The following is a 15,484-nucleotide window of genomic DNA, read 5'->3' on the forward strand; positions in this document are numbered from 1 at the left end:
TCATTATTCACACTAGAGGAACCCTATTACTCATCTTTGATCAAGATTTTAACTTTATGAAAAATGGTTATAATTATATAAGAATCTTAGACGTAGGATATTATGTACCCAAAATGAGGAAATTTTTCCTAAATGCTTCCTTTAGTCATATCCCTTTCTTAAAATTTGGTTTGTCTATAAGAATCTTTGATTTGACACCACATTTTAAAGGCTATCTACTCATCCCACAATATACTCATTATGCAAGCATAGTAATGTCCTTTGTTTATTGTAAATATAGATGGACGAACTCTATACAAACTCAATATCTAGACGGATACTAACTTACACTTCAATAAGGAATTCCTTGACTCGTTGAAAAGAGTTGTACGTTCATCCCTAAACCTAATAAACTTTGAAAATGAGTATTGATGCACAAATACAAGTGTTGGCCACTCCTGTGTAGAAAATAGACCATGTGTCATACAAAGATATTGTGTGATACCAATAATTTATATGCCTACCATTTCACGTGTAAGTGTATTAGAATTGCCATGATCCCTTGTATAAGGTAATGCATTATACTATCATTTGAACTCCTATAACCAAGGGGGAAATGGTAATATAAATGTCACTAAAGCCACTTTTCTAAGAGCGAAGTGCTTTTTTAACTTTGGCAACATCAAACCCATAATTTGAAGCTCGACTCCACAAACTTAATATATATGGCATATGAATCTATGAGCAATCATTTTTGTGTAGATGTCTAAAGTTGATAGATGCTTTGACATTGTGTCACCATGTCTTGATATAATCTTTCCATTATGCTAATTCTGCCTTGTTGGATTGTTTCACTCTATAGAACATATTCGAACAACATGTAAGGTTAAATAAATCCACAAAGTGTTATGTATCCTATAGCAACATTTGTGCAATGTGGCCCTTACATTACTCTCCACCATGGTGAATCTGAAAATTTCATTGTGCCTATAATGAAATGTCAAGTAAAGTCGCTATGAAAAAACATGAGATATTAAAATCAAACATCACATCGACCAGATAAAGCTTGATGACAAATGCTACTTCCTATATTAAACTTATAATATAAAAATATATATAGCATCAAGATTAGGGTTTCATGAAAGACAATGGGAATGAAAGGGATGGCTTGAAGAATGGTGTTTCTTGACTTAACGAAAATGATCTTGAAATGGCATCATTTTAAATGTCAAAAATGTTGTCTATAAAAAAATAGGATGTCTAGAAGAATGGTCAATATAGACATACTAAATGTAAAAACAAAAGAGCTCGTTTTCCATGTTTTGCCACAAATAGTCATTATGCTTTCATATGCAATGGGTTTGAATTGTCAAACACATCATATGTATGGAGTCGATCACCCCCAAAAGTAGTCAAAAGCAAGGTGGTCATCGACCAAGTTCATATATTTTTTTCTTTTCATAATAGCATCAATCCTTTATATATAGATGGATAGATAAACAATGAGCTATAAGTTAGACAAGGTTAATGCAAAGATTCTCGAGATATGTATTGAATTGTCATGTAAGTGTAACCTCTTTATATCTCCCTATCATCTCTACTTTATAAATCATTCAAAGAAGGCTATGGACCATTTATATGAGGTTGAGAGTTTGGCTATTTATAAATATCTTGCTGATAGGACGTTCTCCTTATGTTTTTTGTTTCTCTTTGCAAAGAGACAATATGTTGTTTTTGAGAGACCTTGTTTGAAAAGCTACTCTCAATAAGCATGCATTTTAAGAAGAAAATATAGGTGCTTTTTTCTGATTGGAAATAAGGAAACCTTTTTCCACAAGATATCTATGTTTTATGATTTATCAGTAAATTCTTCTCTCGAACGCAAGGATAATTCATGATTCATCAATGCATTCAAGTGTGGTTATGCATGTATTTTCTCGATATCTTAGCTTTAGCTTGATAGAGACAAGGGCAAGGAACACATCTATTTTTGGATCTAGGCTCACCTTTGCTACCATATATTTAGGGTCAATTGATTAGGCTACAAATTGGCACCCTAAGTGATTCAAGTATCTCTTGGTGCATTTTGGTTTGTGATCACACAACCAATTATTAGAGTAGAGCACTGGTTTCACCAAATGTTTTTGCATCAAGATCAACGTATACTTTTGTTTAGTAACACAATATGAAGCTGAAGCTTAACACATTGAAGAAAGAAATTGTGAGAATCCCACTTTTTTTTATGATCAACAATTTATGTGCCAATCAATGCATAAATATTCTTTAGTTGTGTGTTTTAAACCTAGCACCAAATGAATTTGGACGAGATAGCAAAAGAGGACCAATGATGCGTATCTCATTGTATGAGCCTCGGTTATAACTTATAATAATCCATTGATATGGCCTTCATTTTCAAAGTATTGTGTCCACCACTCAGAAATTACATCCACATTAAGACATGTGCACCCTCCCTCCCAAGTCTTCTACCAAACAAAAAAGAAAGTCGGGCCTTTTCAACAAGTTTCGTATTAAACAAGTCCCAAGACAAATAATAAAACTTATCTATCTACCTTCCCCAGGGCAAGGCAAAAAGGTCTGTAATTCAACCAATAGGTTTCCGAGTACAGGTCCGGCCACTATGTGTTTGCGGTGCCGAAAAAGGGTGTCTTCATGAAGTCAACAAGCCAAAAAGCAATGAAACCTTGGGCCAAATGAGCTTATGAGTTTAACTCTCTGCTGGGCATAATAAGGTGTGTCGGTGCCGACATAGAGGAGAAAACGGCCGACGAGCCGGCTTCAAAAACCCTAGTGTGAAAACCCTTGGAGTAAAAGCTAAAGGTCTCTCCCAATCCCAATGTGTGAACGCCTTTCTAATACATACATATGTCAAATTAATTTAACTGATTCTTCTCCCTAGGACCAACAAAAAAAAGAAGAAAAAAAAAAAGGCTATTTGGCTTTCTTTTTGTGTGGTTTCTGAGCCTACTATTTTGCTTACCAGACTCTGTTTTTTCTCTTCTGGTTTTTTGTTTTGTTTTGTTTATGTGTGCCCTGTATATGCCCCTACATTTTTATTTTTATTTCTTATAGAGATTTGACTCAGATTCTGTTTTGTTAAAAGCTCTGGCAAATTAATCAGATCGCAATCTCAAGTCATTTGATTAAGTCTGAGAATTTGGGATTCCCAGATCGCTTCCATGATTTGCATCCCAACATGATTTCTAATCGTGTTACGCATAATTCTAACTCAGCTTCTACATTAATCACGATGCTGCATCTCCGACGTCTCCTCACAATCGTTCTGCTCATGCAGTTGTCGTCCGTCTCCTTCAATGGCCAAGCTGAAGGTGAGATTTAATACATAGATTTGTTTGTTTATTGAGACGACTAATACAAAATTAAGGGTAGATAGGACTTCATTCCTGAGAAATTGTAATTCACTCCATGAAACAATTGTTAACTAGCCAGATCACCAGCGTGAAAGAGGGGAACATATCATTAGCCTTAGTGATACAATAATAAACTGTGCTGATGAGATTAAGAAAACTGAGGGACTTTACCTGTGCTTTAATTTGGGGGCTAATTTAAGGACCAGAAGAATGTGGAGAATTAGAAAAGACTTCTGCTGCAGCAGTTTTGAAAGGATTAGGGGATTATAGTTATGAGGTCATAAACTTAATTATGTGAAACGACAAAATTTATCAATTTGGGAGGAATTCAGGAGTCTGAGTTTCCTCTACCATAAATCGGAGCCAATGAAAAGGTCCTTTTTTTGAGGGGAAATTTTTTTGATAAAAGGGATTTTGGCCTAAAATCTTCGGTTGGGTTAGCACTAATTAGGTGAAGGTTTCTGATTAGTTTAAACAACCCACTAAGTACCCCTCTCTCCCAGCAGCTACTTTGATTTAACATATAACATCCTCAAGATTTTAAGCACTCAAAAATGAGTGAGTATGTATGTATGTAAAGGGGATGCAGCTATGGATTGGTTAATAAGTCTCGGATTTTTGGTTTTTGGCCGATTCGCAGCTCGCGGTGGTGTATACACGAGGGGATGGCCATTGATGAAGAAGCTAGGGCGGCAAACGGCATTCGGCCGGGGTCTCTTAAAGATGCGATTCGGCGAGAGGGAGGCGGGTGCGGTGTCGGAGGTTGTTCATGACAAGGGCATGCTACAAAGTGGGAGTTGTGGTAGGGTTAGTAGGGGGCGGTGGCTCCAGGAGGCGGGGACGTATTGCGTGGCCATCGGCACGGCCGACCAGACGGCATTACAGGCGGCCCTCGACTGGGCGTGCAGCCAGGACCACGGAAATGTGAATTGCGGGCCGTTGCAAGAGGGCGGGAGCTGCTACGAGCCCAATGACCTTGTCCACCACGCGTCCTACGCCTTCAACTCCTACTACCTCGCCCAAAACGGCGCCACCGGCTCGTGTAGCTTCAGTGGCGTCGCCACCCCCACCACCATCAACCCAAGTAAGAACTTGAAAACCCACCCCCCCCCCCATTCTCTTCTCCTCTCTTCTCTTCTTCATCTCCAATCTTTTGCTAAGGTTTATGCCTAATTACTCTTATTGTTGTTGTTGTTGACCTCCAATCTTGCTTAAAGGAACTTTATGTTAATTACCCTTATTTTTATTTTTATTTTTATTTTTATTGATCTCCAATCTTGCTAAGGTTTATGTCTTGCTCAGGTTCATGTTATTATTATTATATCTCAACATGCACAATACACCTCCCTCCGGCTTGCCTACTATTTTTTAGTTCCCAATGCCCCCCCCCCATTCACACATTCACACAACATGTCAAGTCAAGCTTAAACTTTTAGATTTTAGTTGTGACCACTCTTGTTTGATCAACTTTCTAACATCACAAGGTGGTCTACAATCATTCTAGTTTTGTCGTAGTTGTTTAGTTTAGCCCATAACACTTGCTTTTGAGCTATATATGTAGTATATATACACACCTCACACATACATACATTGTATAAGAGGTTTCACATTTCTATCATTTAGGGAAAACTTGATTGAGCGTGACTTTCGCACATACAACTAAGGTGTTCCAACATTTGAGCTCTTTCAGACAATAAAGTTTTGAAAGTGGCACATCATAATTGTCTGAAATCTTGTGTGTTTATATAATGGAATATTATTGTTGGCCTATTGTGCCATGCGAGCAATGTCCAACTGGTTAAATGAAATGTTGATTTATTCACAATACCTGATTGCTTCATAGAAACTAGGGGGGATAACCACAAAAGTTTGCCCAAGTCATAGTCACATGCCTATTACCAAAGCCCTTTCATAAACCGAACATATTTAAGGACATAGACGTTCTAATACATAAATAAAAGATATATATAAAGAATGGTCATCTTCTCAAGAGTAATTTACCATTTTTATTCTCAACTTCAAAGGCATGCATTATAATGTACTTCTTTCAAAGAAACAATGAAATTGCACCAAAGTCTATGTGATTGCTTGAAGCATTGTATAGCTACTTCACCTTCACAAGCCATGGTCGGCATGCCCAAAGGGAAGCTATAGTGATTTCTTATTGTTTTCAATGCTAAAATAGGATAAGGTTTAATGTTTCCATAAAGATTTCGAAAAATATTCCTTCTATTTTGTGTGTCCTAGAAATAAGAAATTCCACTTTTCTTGTTTTGTTTCTTTTGAATATTGATGTATGGTTTGAAGATGCTTTCTCAAACATCAAATGAACTCTAAAAACGTTTTTATGGAAAGAAAACCCCCTTGTTTGGTAGTTAAACATTGAAAGGAAATCACATACAAACTTATGTGGTAGAGGCATTTTGATTTTATGTCAAGCTCTCTAGATGTGATAGAAATCAATTGAGCCACTTTTTGCCGTGTCTTGTTATATAAACAATGTTAATAATGATCCATAGTAGATACTCACACTTGTCCTAGAAAGTTAAATAATATGCAAAGTGGCAAATTCTCTTATATCAAAACTTTGTGCGTCAATAATCATTAACATTCTGACTCCGTAGAGTTGCCTTTCCCCAATTCATGCACAATAATCCCCAAAAATTTGTAAATAAGAGGACAATAGCCTTTCAAAAACGTTAATAGAGCTCTACTTATAAGACCTCTCAACTCCATCTTTTCAATTGGGGCAATACACTTATGTGTACACCTGGTCCAAGTCACACTATAATGCTCCTATTTTCTTGACGTCTACCTCTAATGACTAGTGTTATGTAACAACATTCAATTTGGTATTTCTTGTCATATGCGACTCCTTACCCAACATTGATTGTCATGAATCATGATCATACATCTTTCACCTTACAATAGTTACAAAAAAATGCCATCTCAATTATTGCATGGCAAGGGCATTGAGTTTTCGTTGAATCACTTTATCATGAAATATTCCACTTTTCCAACTTTTGTCCATATTAGTACTTTTGCTCAACTAATATGCAATGCACCTTGATATCAACTAAAAGTAATGGTATTGAAAACAAAACCGTGTAATATTTTACTTCCATCAAATGTTTTGTCTATATTACTTTTTTGTTGAGCATTATGCATAGGAAACACATTTTTACTCCATGCTTGGGTTGTTGGTCAACTTTTGCATGGCAAGATTTATGTCAATGTCAAGGTTGCTTCGGGCCTTACTTCAAGTTACTTACCTATATCATCCTCCAACATGCGTGACCCTATTGTCATAAATTATAATTGAATGCATGCTTGCATGTGGAGTACTCAACTCCTAGATTAAACTCTCATAAATGGAGCTAGATTATTATCAATGTTTATTGTGTCATATATGTACACATGATATGACCTTATCATCTGCATCCATCTTCATTTTTTCTTGTGTTCACCAAATTATGTAAAGTAACACACTTCAAAATCATCCTAAAATGTATCACTAATTAATCCATCTGTCAACTTTTTTGTAGGCAATGGCACATGTGTCTATCAAGCTTTGGGTTCTAGCTCCACTACTGCGATATCACCATCCTCTGATCCTCCTTCAAACACCACCCCAACTAACACTACCACTGAAACACCATCTTCTTCATCCATTGTGTTGGCTTCTAGCATTACTTATACATTATGTGCCATTGTTACAAGTCTCATTTTAGCGATGGAGTTGGCCAACTTTCCATTCAAAACATTCTTAACATTAATTTAAATTGTATCTTTGTACACTTAAAAGAGAAATTATTGCCAACCTTTTGAATAAAATAGCATACCTTTGATTTGATGGGTAGGTGAATAAAATGCACATTCATTATTTTTACAATCTCACTCATAGAGAAAAAACAAAGCAGTTGTTCAGTTGTTCCTTGTGTATACCAAGAAAAGGCTTCAATTTTTCTACAACATCTCTCCACACACAATATCAAAAGGGCACAAGTATAGTGAGAAAGCATCCCTCAAGTTTACAAAATATCAAGAGCCAGAACCGGTGTGTTATCAATAATGTCATGTATGCACCATTTAAGCTATTGTTACAAGGCATCTAGCTTTATAATGGAGCATCAAATGAAGGTTTGAAAGTCTCACATCCCTTTTAAAATAACATTGATATGAAAGTCTCAACTATTTTTCAAAAGGGACAAGTCTCCTGAATGAGGTTATTTTAGTAAATATATTTCTTTTTGAGAAAATGGATGCATTTTCAAAGGGCTACGAAATTCCAAAGGCAAGGGTTCAAGTTTGAAAACCTCAAGCATGCTCCTTAGATCTATGTATCATTTTCATTTCATATGGAAATGAGATATAGATTTTATAAGTATAACTACAACATCGTTAGATGACACAATATATCTAGGAATTACCGACAAATCGATCTCAATATTAGTCTATGCAAAACTCAAACCCTTTCTTCGTTTTGTTCCTCTATCAACGTCTTATGCAATCTAGCTTCTACTCAAATCAAGCACACATTATAAATGATTGTGGATGCCAAGCTATGCATGAAAAGTGGAGATATTTTATTGGACATCCTCCATATCACACCATAATTTTAGAGAAAATTAAGGGGTTTGGATCCACCAACACCTCGAAATGAGCACTTTACAAATCCTAATATGTGATTGCCGATACAATTCATATTAAATTTCTCGATCACCTAAGTATCTTTTTTGCATTGCCTTAAGGGAGTGCTATTGTTCAACTCTTCAGTGTCAACTGTAAAGCCAATTATTTATATCTAGCTAAAAACATGAAAACTTTTTATAAGAAACCTAACCTCAAACTTGTTGATCAAGACATGAACATACTTCAACCTTAAGGTTTACAAGTATCATATTTATATTTTTAAATATAAGAATTGTATATTATTATCTAGTGCAATAATTTGTAAGACTAATTGGCGGGATTTCTAGATTATCTTTTTATATTATATAAAGGCAACCTCTCATATCGTACATGCACATATAGTTTATTGTTAGGAGGATGCCTTCACCTATGACAATACATTTTAAGAGCCACATAGCAAATCTAGCTTGTTTATATCACCCCGGTCCCCAATTCACTTATTTCAATTTTTAGGGAAATTTACAATATTCAAAATACCAAATTATCATTTTTCTCCTAATGGTAAACTAATGATGAATTTCATAGATCCTCATAGTCTCAAAATTGTTGAGAGAATCGTCTAGAGTAGAGTTTGATTCACAAAGTAAGTCATAAAATTTAGAGAACCCAAGTTCAATAATCCTTACCATGGGCCAGGCCCCATCTCATAGATTGCAACCGGTCTCCTATGGCAATTTTAAAATCTCTCTCTCTCTCTCTCCAAGATTTGTTGTGGAGAAGAGGGATAAGGTGGGGGTTGCATGAAACCATCTAGAAACCCTTAAGCGTTGGGGGGGGCTGTTACATTGGACTCATCTATTCATATGATGACTTGTATATTTTTGTTATTGAAAAGTATGTATTCACACTCACATCTGTGAATATCTATTCACCGATATTTTATTGAGGAAGAGGGTGTAACATATGGGAGAATGATGACTAAGGCATTATGGTAACAAATTACAATTACTTAATGGAAGTCCTCCACTTAAAAGTCCTCAATCTGCATCTGTTCAACACTTCTTTTCTTATGGCATGAAGCACTTCCCTTATTTGTATGGGCGCCATCATCTAGTAGAAAGCATTGTAATTCCTTGCAAAAATAGTTACTCATCTCTTCTTGATTATTATGTTGGCCTTGAAGTGATGCTCCTACATGCTCTAAGAGATCAATATGAGGCAATAACTGGTGAGCCTAAGGTTGTGTTTCATAAGCAACAACATTTTCTTCAAGAATTTTGGAAAAAGGCAGAGGTCTTCACCTCTTTTGGGGAGAGAATAATGTGGAGATATGCTCCACCAAGTTGGCTTTTGTCAACCCCCATCTTGGAAGGACCATGCATGAGGGCTTTTGCTACTCAAGATGTTGGTTGATGTGGGTATGAGGGTTATATTTTATTGTACGAGTTCTTTGTAGCCTTTGGGCATCTTTCCATTAATACCAAGGTGAATCTTTATTCAAAAATAAAAAAACAAAAGTCTTCCACTTAAAATTCCTCCATCTACATGTGTTCACCGCTTCTTGTCTTATGGCATGAAGTGAGAGATTGCACTCTCAATTTTATCACTTGTCTCGTTTGGGGATCGAGGTTGGGAATGTAGTTGACTTTCTATCTCAAACATTTTCGGAGTTTGTTGACGCAACACAATTATTATACACCACTAATTATGTGTTATTTTGGCAACAACTACTTAATACAAGATTGATGCAACATCTGAAGAGCAACCATGGCTTGATTGACAATTAGAAGATCGGACGTTGTTTTTGCAAATTAAAGACCAATTATGGCTTGATTGGCCTTTAGAGGGGCAGAAGTCCGTTTTTAAAAGTGACTACTAACCTCTTGTAATATGGCTTCATTGAGTCTCTTTTATAGCTATCATTTAAAGTTGAACAAGAACGGAAGGTATTTAACTTTGATTATGAATGGTAGTTTGCCTTTGGTTTAGCTCTAAACATACTTGGATTAGCAACATACAATTGGTTATCTTGTATTGTTCTAGTGGAAGATAGTATTCATTATAACTTCCTACAATCTTTAATTGCTCATCAACTTTGGGGTTCCATTGCTCAACTTTGACAAGTTTTGTCAAGTCTTTGTTATTTGATGCCAGCAAGATAGTGGGTGTTTGCATCATTCACACAAATCAAAGATGAAGATCATTCTCTTATTTCTAAGATATACGAGATTGTATCATAATAGGGATATGCATAATGCTTTTGTATTTGATGGTACGCTTGGAGTTAGAGCATCTCTATAGAAGTTGAAGGGAGTGTTGATGGCGTATGTTTTTGTTTATTGGAGAGAATCAAATATCCTTCCTCAGTGGAGTGTTCATCTTGCCTATTAGCGATTCAACATGGCCCACTACCCATGGATGATAAGACCTCTTAGTTGTACTACTATTGTAGTGTTTTTCACACACATTGATCAATGCAACTATGATCTCTCTCTCTCTCTCTCTCTCTCTCTCTCTCTCTCTCTCTCTCTCTCTCTCTCTCTCTCTCTCTCTCTCTCTCTCTGGTGAAAACACAATTATATTAATAAATGTGTGTAAAAAACACTACTTACCATGGGTGTGACCATGAAGTATGGGCACCCACTAACTACACTACACTACATGGGTAATGGAACATGTTGAATTGCCAATAGGCAAGACGAACATTCCACCGAGGAAAGGATTTCCACTTGCTCCAATAAAGAAAATTGCCACATTAGTACTCCCTTCAACTTTCATAGATATGTTTTCACTCCATGTCTACCATCGAATACAAAAGCGTTGCGCATATTCCAATTATGACACAATCCCCAATATCTCAAAAATAGAAAAACAATCTCCATCTTTGACTTTGGGTCCACCTATGTAAATTGTGCAAACACCCACTGTCTAGGTGTCAAATAATATTGTGATAAAACTTGCCAAATTTGAGAAATGTAACTCCAAATCTGAGAAGCAATCGGGCATTGTATAAATCGATGAGTACTATCTTCCATTTGAACAGTGCAAAAAGCGCAATTACCCGTTGTTAGTCCACGACGCTTTAGAGCTATTCCCAAAGGCAATCCTCCAATCAAAACTCTCCAAATGAAGACCTTTGCTACAAGTGGCAATTTAGAATGCCAACTACGTTGTAAGATTTGCCACCACCCATGATCAGATTTGTGTAATCTCCATTCTTCTTCAGTCTTAGATGATAACCATCCAAGAGACTCAACAGAGCAATGATACAAAAGATTAGTGGTCACTTGTAACAACGATGTTTGACCCTTTAAACACCTATCAATCCACGATTATTCTCCTATTTGTAGAGGTAAGGGACCTTGCATCAATGGAATATTTCGTAGTTGTTGTCAAATAAACCCATAATTAGGCGGAATGCATAATAATTGTCGTGCTTCAACAAACTCCAAAATTCTTTGAGATGGAGCCTCAACTATATCTCCCACCTCTTTGACCCCCAAACGAAACAAACGATTAAATTGAGAGCGTAATCTCTCCTTTCCTGGCCAACATAATAACCGAGAAGACACAAGTAACTCTTTTTGCAAAGAATTACAATGCTCTCTACTAGATGATGGTTTCCATACACATAACAAGAGTGCTTCTTGCCATGAGGTAACCAAGTGTTGAACACATGTAGAGCCCGGAATCCTAAGTGAAATACATCCATTTAGTAATTGCCACCATGAAGCCTTAATTGTTGTCCTCCCATGTGTTAAACCCTTGTTCTCAATGCAATATTGAACAATAGATATCCATGGTTCTGAGGTTGAACACATGTCTTGTAATAATGAAAATCTACGAGCCACCATATGTTTAGATAAGTTCATACTCCAGCTCCCCCCAAGCGCTTAGGAGTTGCTAGATGATTCCATGCAACCCAAGTGATTCCCATCTTATACCTTTTCTTCCACAACAAATATTGAAGAGGTTGCAAAATAGAATGCAAAGCCTTCTTTGTCCATGGTAGCAATGGCAAGTAATATAGTATCATAGGTTCCATAATACATTGTACAACCTTCAAACGTACATGAAATGACCAAGATTGTGATTTCCAATACATGAACTTATCCCTCAACTTATTAGACATCCATTCAATCAATTTACCATTTGTAACATTCATTCCTAATGGATAGCCCAAGTGTCGAAAAATAGAGCCTTTCTTCACCACAGATCCTTGCCATCCTAAACATTCCAAATCCCTTTCAGTACATGATATGAGACTAGACTTCCTCCAATTAATATGTAATCCGGATGTCAATGCAAATTGGTTCCATACAAGCATCCCCTTCTCAAGATTCTCTTGTGAGGCTTGTAGAAACATGAAAGAATCATTAGCCAAAGCTTGTGCAACTAGTTGCCCTCTAGACGGAAGGTGTAGACCCACAATATCACCATTTGTTGCAAGCCTTGATAGCATCACTAACAAGGGATGAGTAAAAATAGCAAACAACAACTGGCTTATAAGGCATCCTTGACGAGCGGATCTTGTAAGGGCAATATCTTATGTAACTCCTCCATTAAGCATGACTCGAGACACCGCATCTTGTCCTAATAAAAATATGAGGCGAGACATACAAGGTCCAAAGCCCATTGTATGCATTAACCCAGAAACAAAGGACCAATTAACATGATCATAAGCTTTCTCCAAATCTAATTGCACCATAATCAATTCTTGATGAGTGTTTCGAGCATAATCCATGGCCATTTGAACATTCAACACATTATGCAATATATTCCTACCTGCAATAAAACCATATTGGGCGGGATGTATCAACTTTGGCAAATACTTTTGTAATCTATTTGCCAAGACCTTTGTAAATATCTTATACAACCCCCCCATCAAAGAAATAGGTCTCCATTGATGAAATGACTCTGAAGATGCCACCTTTGGAACTAATTTAATTAGACCAACCTTCCAAGCTTGAGGTATACGACCATAATCCCAAGAATGTTGAAACATCAAAGTTAAGGGCCCCTTTAAAATTTATGAATATCGCTTAAAAACTTCATTTGTCAAGCCATCCCAACCAGGGCTCTTACCACTCAGAAGATGCCTTAAAACTATGTCCACCTCATCCTTAGTGAAATCCGCATCCAATTCATGACTGATGAGGTCATGCACAATACATCCAACCACATCATAAAACTCATGACGTGCTCTACTCACCTCATTTGTCATTAACAATTGTGGGCCAATCAACTCCTTAAAGTAATGAACACACATGTCAATTATTTTAGTAGGATCCACTATCCATTCTCTCTCTCTCTCTCTCTCTCTCTCTCTCTCTCTCTCTCTCTCTCTCTCAGGATTTTAGGGGTTCTTGCTACTCTAGGGTTACTACATTTTAGGGTTTCTTGTTACATTTTAGAGTATCTATATTTTAAGATTTCTTCGGGTTTCTAGACAAATGCCACCAAACCCATAATTATAATGCTTTTTAGTGTTTTGGGTTTTTTTCTCATTTTCTCTTCTTTCTTAGAAGTAATCATACTTCTCTCCCTATCAATTACCACCCACCCATGACAAACACCACCAAAACCCTATAACAAGGATTTTATGTTTTACAATTTTTATATTTAGGATTTGTTACTATGTTATAGGGTTTTGTTCACGATGCATTTTTGCATCGTCAGATTGTTAGGGTTTGTTGGATTTTCAAGTCCCTTTTCTCTTCTTTCTCTCACTATCAATGACCAATGCCCACCGATAGACACCACCAAACCCATGACAAGCCTCGAGAAGATGATGAACCCCTAGTGCCCAAAGGGTGGATAAAGATTTCCCATGCCAAAGAAGGTGAAGTCAACAACCTAAACAACATTAGACTTAACTAAAATGGAAATCAAAGCAAAAGAGGCTACCATATAGATGAAGAAACAACAATAGACTTAACTAAAATGGAAATCAAAGCAAAAGAGGCTACCATATATATGAAGATAACTAAGAAACATTCGTAATAACAAGGAATTGAACACATACAACTACAATTAAAGAAATTCAAATGAGGCATGCAAGATAACTTATTGCAAGTGTCACGAATATTCTCTAGTCACCAATTTCACACCTGACTACAAAAGGACACATTGTACCAAGATTGTGTACACCAATGAAGAAGCAACCTCATTCATCAAATCGTAAAGAGCTAGAAAAGACACCAATAATACTCACACACTCATATGACAATTTTTTAACAAATACAAAGAATTTCCTTCCTTGAAAAGTGAGTTGTACTACCCAACTGACTCTAGACCAAACAACAAAATATATGGAAAAGATCAACCACCTAGCTATCTGCAATAGGATGAAGTCATGGCTAGATTCTAATGACCTTATATTTTCCAATAAGGAGGCAATGGGACCATACATGATTATCTTGAAGACAAGTTATGCCATCAACATTCACCATTCCGCTTCATATAATCATTGCAACCACATTCATCCTTCCCTAACATTTCCAACAACACACCCTCATCACCACCCTCTCCCTTATTTGCAATCATCCACAAGTATACCCATGAACTAGCAAAAACAAAAGTATAACCTAACATTTTCATCAAGGATTCCACCATCTAGACCCAACCATAGCCCTTGATGCCCTTCTCTTCCAACTCTCTACTAGACTCCACACCTCTACCACCAAATAGTTTTCCATACCACTCACTATCTAGATGCCAAATCCTTGGAAATATGCCCCAAAATCATTGGTACACCAAGGAATGTAAAGAGATGCGTCGACAACTTTATACAAATGAAAGTCTTGTGGAGATCATACAACAAATAGCTCATGAACAAATGTGAACCCTTAACACCAAAAAGATCACATTTATGAGAAAGCACAATATTGGTATTTATACCACTTGGATGATCAAAGACTTAGCCACTACCGAGCAATGTATGAGAGAGCCCTAAACCCAATCAAGAATCCACATCTATGGCATTCTTATGCAAAAAGGTTGCATATGACTCTCACCAACACCTCTTACCATAACCATCAATGTCTCACCCAACCATCTCCACTTTCCTCAATTCATACAAAGTTGAGAAGGCCACCTGATGCCTTCAACATTGACAAGTCTATGGTATTGAAGTTGCATCATGGTATCAAAATGTAACGAATTTGAAGACATGTAAAGTAGGCAATGAAGGCATGGTAGAGGATGAATGTCACTTGCTCTTCACATGCTCGGCATATAGTGCAATTCGTTCAAGATATGTTGACATACTAAGAGTGATAACTTAAGTGCCATACTTAAGGCACCACCTAGAAGGTTGAGCTCATGTGTGTATGCTTTATTCACACATAGAGACTTGTGCTTCAATGTATGAATACCCCTTCTTAGGAAGGAGACACATATCAAGAACACATGTATACTCTTGTCCCATAGGTCAAAATTGGCCTAAAATTCTAATTCTAATTCTATCCACGTGGGATTACAAG

Source organism: Azolla caroliniana, unplaced genomic scaffold (assembly GCF_043228905.1).
Source record: "Azolla caroliniana isolate FFs.n. ecotype wild unplaced genomic scaffold, voAzoCaro1.0.p SCAF_1, whole genome shotgun sequence".
Taxonomy (NCBI): domain Eukaryota; kingdom Viridiplantae; phylum Streptophyta; class Polypodiopsida; order Salviniales; family Salviniaceae; genus Azolla; species Azolla caroliniana.